Genomic DNA, 8,194 nt, shown 5'->3' on the forward strand with positions numbered 1-8,194 from the left:
ATGACTGATACTATTCCATGTACGTTAACAAATCAGACAACAATAGGTATACTCTCTAGGTAAGAGAAATACTTATGAAAACAAGATCACTTATAAACCACAGTTGCAAATAAATATAAACTTTAAAGTGGGTGTATATGTCTTCTACTCCGTCCAAATCGCTGAGAGGACACCCAAATTTCTGATTCATGGGTGAAGAAGAAAAGTTATGCCTAGCTATCATGCGAAAATGATCATTTCTCTCTTTCTTATTTGTGAAAAGGCCAAATATCATATATTAAGTAGCAAATACCCTTAGAAAAACATCTTTACAAAAAATAAAAGATACCTCCAAAATTTTGGGGGTGCCGAAGTCTTCTTCCTCGTGCATTCATTGGCAACATGATATGAGCAAAGCTCAGTGCCGCATTTGGGCCTCCGTCTGAGCGGAGTAAAGTTGTTGAAACCCATGACAACTTTTAGAAGCAGCGGTTGGGAAGTAATAGATGTAGATCGATCATAAGAAGCTAGTGATCGTGATCTGCATAGCAAATCGTCTCCGCGGAGAAGAAAATGCCGAAGAGGGCATGCAGAACACCCTCAGATGCGGCCATATGGACTCGAGGAATACTAATCTCACACACTCCCTGACTATACTGAGGTTAGTCAACCTTCGGCGGTCAGGATTGGAATTGGAGAACCACGACGTACAACCATGTTGTCAACTCCGCAAGATAACGCCACCAAAATAGACGTGCAAAAGGAAAAGTTAGACTCAAAGAACCAGATCTGGGGACACACAGTCCTCCACATGCCTCCCGATGATACGAAGAAGCACAACTGAAATGAGGACGAGGCGGGGAGACCTTATTCCATATTGACAACGACACCATCGTCTCGCCACCATTGATAGGAGAAATATCTTAATTTATTTCTAACCCTAAGACCGCCAAACCAAAGTCGTGGAGTCCCCGCCCGATCCCATCGTCTGAGCGACGAATGGAGGGGAAAGCCCCTCGCTAGGAAGTAGAGGAAGATGAGCCGCCGCCGGCTAGGTCTTGAAAGTCAGAGGAGGAAAAGAACAAGTTGATTGCCTGTATGCAAAAGGACCATTTCAGCACAACATAAGGGTAGGAACGTGCGAGTCTATACGAGTGAGGTTTTTGGCTATTGGACGCCAGTGAACCCGGTCTTTAAAAATATCATAAAGGCTATCTAAAGTTTCAAAAAAATCTACATCTATATGTAGATGTTTAAAAAATGTCACAAAGGCTATAGAACTTCATTTTTTAAGGAATAAAATTTCATTAAAATAGAAGAATTGTATGCTACAGAGAAGGACAAAATCCTGGCCCAAAACAACAAAATGTTGGCCCATTTTAATCCACGTATTTGTCTCTTTTGCAGACACCAGATATGAAAATGTACATTGATGAAAATTTGTAAGCCTACATACTACACATCTAAATGTATATGTACACTTATATTTAGAGTTTTTGGAGCTATGAAAATAATGTTTTTGATTAGAAAAAAAACATTTGCCTAATGCCCCAACGTTTTTCTTGATATCGATATACATGAATAGACAAATTATAGATCATGAACAAAAGAAAGGTGGACATTGGCAAATTATATAGATCATGAACAAAAAAGGTGGACATAATGGATGTAAGAAAGGTAATTACTTTTATCAACATAAAATAAGCTACATATTTACACATTGTATAATTTGTGAAAATACTACAAGAACGAAATATAGATTATATTCCATGCCGTCATAAATATAAATATTCGTATAAATAGTATATTAGTAAAAAGTAATAATAATATCCATGTGCAAAAGAAAACAACAGGGATCAAGCATATGTCGAATGAAAAAAGATAGACAAGGACGTAACTGCAAAATGTGCAAGCACAAAAGCAAAGCAGCCTCCTCAAGGGCTTCGTTGGGAGGAAAGGCACTAGCGGAAGGGCCCATCTGTAAGACAAATGAGCTCGGAAAGCACACACGAGAAAATACCCGGGGCTGACGTGCGAGATGACAGGGACCAGCGCGCAAAATCTCGAAAAAATTTGGACCATTTCTTGATTTGTGCGTGTCATCCTTCCGCAGTGGCCCTGCTAATCTTGTCTGTATCGTTCCAATTTTATCGGATGTCGCCGAAGAGACACAAGGTTACAACGCTAAGGCTTATAAACCGGTCGGAACGTCTCTCGCTGGGCGAGGTGGTACTAAACAAGGGTGCTGTGCTGCGTTCCGCAAGCGCCAGGAACCGCGGAACCGCACCAAACGGTAAGTGGGCCGCATCTGCGTGAAAGCTAGATCGTCAGCTTGTCAGCCCAATATCTTTCTGCGAGGAGTCGGCCCAACTATACGAAGCGAGCTGGAAACACATATACGGACTGCTCGTGTCCTTTTTTCTTTTCGAGGGTACGCTCCCGTTCTACATTCATTTATGTTTTCTTTTTTGCGAAATCTACACTCATTTATGTTGATCTCAAAAACTCTTTTTTTATTTTGATCACAAAACAAAAATTTCCCATGCTTGTCTCAAAAAATATATTTATGTTCCATGCAGGATTTCTCAAAAACCAAAATTTTGTTCCATAAAAAAAAAGTGTTCCATGCAGACTGTTACTTCGGACCCACCTCCTACGTACGGAGCTATGTTTTCCAGGCGGTGCATCCTTTGGGATAAACTTGTGTCCCGTGCATGAATGTTAAAAATCACGGAGAATCCAATCAAAATCCGTCCGGAGGCATGCACCTCGTTATCACAGAGATGATAAATCTGCGCCTAGCAACAGTTTTTCTCCCACGGAAAAGCAACTGTTTTTCTCTCATGGATGCAGCGCCGGTGATCTTGAAATTTCAGTCTAGTTTGCCTTTTTGGCTTTTGCTGCCAGTGGTATTTTGATTTTGATTGTGATGGTGAACCTCAAAGTGACCAAGTGCATGCACCCTTTGGTTTTGACAAGCCATCCCAAGTCAACACACCTCCCACGAGCTTCACTGGGTACGTGCAAAGATAATCGAATTGGACCAATGTAGTTGACAAAACGTGGGCTGCTAACTAAAATAAAGTTGCTGGATTCTTTTTCTTTCTTTATGTGATTTGAGGTAGTTGCCACATCAGCCATGTGATCCTGAAAATATCTTTAGGGTATCTCCAACACCGACACTTAAACAGCACGACATCAGTCCATGGGCCGGACTAGTCCACGAACAAGAATACAGGAGTTTGCCGTCCAATCGCATCCTCTAAATGTCCGTACAGACCCAGAAAATTTGAAATTCAAATACATAATGACCGATCACAAACAAAAAGAGGACGATCTTCGTAGTTTTTACATGACCAATCACAAAAGTATCTCAGTCGTCTAAAAAGTGGATTTTTTTGCCCGGCGGACCAGCTATCCGAGCTTATGCGCTCACTCTGTCGCCGGTTACTCCTTGCCATCCGCTTCCTTCTTGGCAGCCTCCTTCTCCGCCGTTTTCAGCTGCTCCTTCAAGCGCTTCAACATCCTAAAGGTGGACGGCTTGCACGATCATCCTTGCATCGTCATCCAACTCCTTCATCTTCAAGATCAACATCTTCGAGTCCTCTGAGGCGGTCGCGGTCTCAATTCTTCTCTCCGAGCATGATCTTCTTATCTTCGAATTTGAAATTCTTCTTGGCCGCCGCCATCAACATGTCAAACCTCTAGGCGATCTCTTTTCCTCCTTGGCGTTCGAGCGCTCAACACATATCTCTTCCTTCTTCGTCAAGTGAAAGATCGTGGATGTCGCCTAGAGGGGGGGGGGGTGAATAGGCGCTTTAAAATAATTACGGTTGAGGCTTGAACAAATGTAGAATAAACCTAGCGGTTAATTTTTCAAGCACAAAACCTACAACAACTAGGCTCACCTATGTGCACCAACTTATGCTAAGCAAGATAAACAACTAGGTGATAGCAATATATATGACAAGAAACAATATGGCTATCACAAAGTAAAGTGCATAAGTAAAGGGTTCGGGTAAGAGATAACCGAGGCACGTGGAGACGATGATGTATCCCGAAGTTCACACCCTTGCGGATGCTAATCTCCGTTTGGAGCGGTGTGGAGGCACAATGCTCCCCAAGAAGCCACTAGGGCCACCGTAATCTCCTCACGCCATCGCACAATGCAAGGTGCCGTGATTCAACTAAGGGACCCTTGAGGGCGGTCACCGAACCTGTACAAATGGCAACCCTTGGGGGCGGTCACCGAACCCGTACACTTTGGCAACCCTTGGGGGCGGTCACCGGTACCCGTCAAATTGCTCTGGGCGATCTCCACAACCTAATTGGAGACCCCGATGCTTGCTCGGAGCTTTACACCACAATGATTGAGCTCCGAACACCACCAATCGTCTAGGGCGCCCAAGCACCCAAGAGGAACAAGCTCAAGGGTACCAAGCACCCAAGAGTAATAAGCTTCTTAACTTTTAACTTCCACGTATCACCGTGGAGAACTCAAACCGATGTACCAAATGCAATGGCAAGGGCACACGAAGTGCCCAAGTCCTTCTCTCTCAAATCCCACCGAAGCAACTAATGCTAGGGAGGAAAATGAGAGGAAGAACAAGAAGGAGAACACCAAGAACTCCAAGATCTAGATCCAAGTGGTTCCCCTCACATAGAGGAGAAAGTGATTGGTGGAAATGTGGATCTAGATCTCCTCTCTCTTTTCCCTCAAAAACTAGCAAGAATCCATGGAGAGATTGAGAGTTAGCAAGCTCGAAGAAGGTCAACAATGGGGGAAGAACACGAGCTCAAAGGATAAGGTTCATTGGGGAAGAAGACCCCTTTTATAGGAGCTCCCGAATCCAACCGTTATGTGCTCAGCCCGCACACGAGCGGTACTACTGCTCCACGAGCGGTACTACCGCTGGAGGAGTGGTACTACCGCTTAACATGGTCAATACACCCCAACGAGAGAGAAAAACACGAGCTGAAAAACTGCCAGAGAGGTAGAGCAGTATGAGCGGCACTACCGCTGTAGCCAGCAGTACTACCGTTGGCCGCAGCTGTACTACCGCTTGGCCCAGCGGTACTACCGCACAAGAGCGTTACTACCGCTCCTACTGCCGCTCATACTGCCGCTGAACCCGACACGAGAAGAGCAGGACCCAAAATCGAGGCGGTAGAAGAGCGGCACTGCAGCGGTACTACGGCTGAGAGCTCCAAGCGGTACTACCGCTGGGACCAGACAAAAGCCACTCACAAGAAACAAGAACTGCCATAACTTCTTCATACGAGCTCCGAATTGAGCAAACTCAAGCTTGTTGGATACAAGACGACGAGTAGCATCAAAACAACGGCAGGGGAGGAATGCCTAACAAAAAGAGGAGTGAAACCTCCAACCAAGAAGAACCGGCAAAACCTCCAACATCGAAAACATCATAGAAGAAGCATGTGAACTCCGTTTTCGATGAACTCGAGCTTGTCATCAAGATGGCCATAAGCTCTAAGACTCTCAAAGAGAACCAAACAAGAACCAAGAAAGATGATGCAAGGATGCAATGGTTTGAGCTCTCAGCGAACAAAACGATCAAGCTACTCATCGAGAGCCCCCCTTGATAGTACGACAATTGATCCTATAACCCGGTCTCCCAACTACCCATGAGACCGGTAAAATAGTAAACCTATCAAGGGCAAACCTTTGTCTTGCACATAGTCCACTTGAACTATATGATGACGATCTTGACTTCCTCAAGTTGGACCACCTTTCTTGATTGCGTTGGCTTGGTGAAGACTAGTAGATTGCTCCCCCATACTCCACTATGGGTGAGCAACTCTTCCGCACATCTTCACACGTCCATTGTCACCATAATGGACGGCAAGCTTCAAGCACTTGATCTCTTCGTGATGCATCACTTGAACTTTCACACGACAACCTAAACCCACACAGAACTCTCACGAAGACCATGGGTTAGTACACAAAGCGTAATTGACAATGCTTACCATACCAGGGGATCACTTGATCCCTCAGTACATCTTGTATGCTTTGTGTGTTGATCAACTTGATTCATTCTTGACTTAATCTTGATCAACCTTGAATCTTTCCAATTCTCTTCATTTGGATGATGTCTTGAAGGTAGACATGAATGATCATACAATCTTCTTCTTCAAGACATGTACTCTCACATGACCAATCTTTGGATAATTCCTTGAATAGCACCTTGGTCGGCACCAACTCTCCTTGAAACCAACACATGTACTCCAAGTAAAGCCTATGGACAAAACCTTCAAATATAACTCAAGGCAACCATTAGTCCATAGAGATTTTCATCAATTACCAAAACCAAACGTGGGGGCACCGCATGTTCTTTCAAAGTTATCCCCGAACCTCTCTGTAATCTTGGTCGTCGCCCCTTCTTGCTTCTCCTTCTCCTACTCCCACTTAATTCCTCGGGCCCCTTTCCTAATCTTCTTGGTCGGCTCTTTTGTTGGTTCTGTTGGATCATTCGCTTACTCCTCGGTGTCGATGCCTGCCCACTCAACTTCAAACAACAATGCACGAGGACGAGGTTCCTCTTCTCCACCTTCAAAAAACAAGTTGCACACATGAGAAGGCTATAAACAAAAGCATTGTCAACAAGCTGCATATCCTGTAAAATGACCAACACATAAAGCATATTCGGCCGACAAGTTGCATCTGGCCAAGTGATCAACACATAGAGCATATCCGGCCACCAAGTTGCATATATGGCCAAATGATCAACACATAAAACAACTGAAAGGATCGATATGGTTGACTAGAGGGGGGGTGAATAGGCAACTGACAATTTTTAGCTTTTCTTTAACAAGTTAAAGTTTGCATCAAAATAGGTTGTCTAGAAATGCAACTAGGTGAGCAACCTATATGATGCAACGAGGATAGGTACACAAGCAAGCAAGAGATATAAAACAAGTAAGCTTGCTTAAATAAAGGCACGAGATAACCAAGAGTGGAGACGGTGGAGACGAGGATCTGTTGCCGAAGTTCCTTTCCTTTGAGAGGAAGTACGTCTCCGTTGGAGCGGTGTGGAGGCACAATGCTCCCCAAGAAGCCACTAGGGCCACCGTATTCTCCTCACGCCCTCACACAATGCGAGATGCCGTGATTCTACTATTGGTGCCCTTGAAGGCGGCTACCGAACCTTTACAAACAAGGTTGGGTCTCTCTCCACAACTTAATTGGAGGCTCCCAACGAAATCACGAAGCTTCACCACAATGGAATATGGCTCCGAGGTGACCTCAACCGTTTAGGGTGCTCAAACACCCAGGAGTAACAAAGTCCACACAAGAAAGTATGGGGGAACCAAATATCCTTTGGTGGAAGTGTAGATCTAGGTCTCCTCCTTCAATCCCTAGCAAATCAACAAGTTTGAGTGGCTAGAGAGAGAGAGATCGGGCAAGAGAGCTTGAAGGGCATCAATGGTGGAGTGAGAGAGGTCAAGGTAGGAGTGGTAGGTGGGAGAAGCTCCCTTATATAGTCACCCTCAATTTCCAACCGTTACTGTGATTTTAGCACTGCAGTGGTACAACCGGTCCTCGTCCCGGTACAACCGGGACTCACGGTGTATCTGCAGAACCCTACCAAGCGGTACAACCGGACCAGGGGGGTAGTACCGGCTAAGAACAATAACCGGACTAACCGCCTGGCCACCGCACAAACACCGCATCAAAACAGGAGCTTGACCGGTACTTGGGCGGTGCCTGGCCGAAACAACCGTATGGCCTTGAGCTCTTGGGTGGCTAAGTCCTGAGTGGAAGAACCGCTCGGACCACCGGTGGTACCGGTCATCGTGGAACGACCGGACCAACCGGGCCACTACCGCCCAAGAACCGCATCAAACCAGAAGCGAGAGCGGTACTTGAGCGGTGCATGGACGGAACCACTGCCCCAGCTATTACAGAGCATGGTGGCAGTACCACCGCCCGGAGGCAGCGGTACAACCGCTCGAGCACAGCTGGTGAGCGACAAGACCCAGCGGTACAACCGCTCCAGAGAGCGGTACAACCGCTGGGCAGAAACAGTGAGCAGAAAAGAAAAGAGGGGAAGAGGCAAGGAAAACTCTCTCTCACACACACACCTGAGGAAGGCAAAGAGAGGGTGAGAAAAGTGTATGTGAACTGATTCCCCCAGAGCTTCCTAATGAGGATTCCCTCTTGATAGTACGGGTACTCTACGACCAAAGAAAATAA

General features: G+C 45.5%; 1 non-coding gene across 1 annotated transcript; it reads right to left on the minus strand.

Moving 5' to 3' along the window:
• Positions 1–2,046: 2,046 nt before the first annotated feature.
• On the minus strand, positions 2,047–2,149 carry LOC125511706 (U6 spliceosomal RNA). The gene has a single exon (XR_007285068.2). It is a non-coding gene; the product is annotated as a U6 spliceosomal RNA (small nuclear RNA).
• Positions 2,150–8,194: the final 6,045 nt, after the last annotated feature.

This window comes from Triticum urartu, chromosome 5A (assembly GCF_056163025.1).
Source record: "Triticum urartu cultivar PI428250 chromosome 5A, HENAU_Tu73, whole genome shotgun sequence".
Taxonomy (NCBI): Eukaryota; Viridiplantae; Streptophyta; class Magnoliopsida; order Poales; family Poaceae; genus Triticum; species Triticum urartu.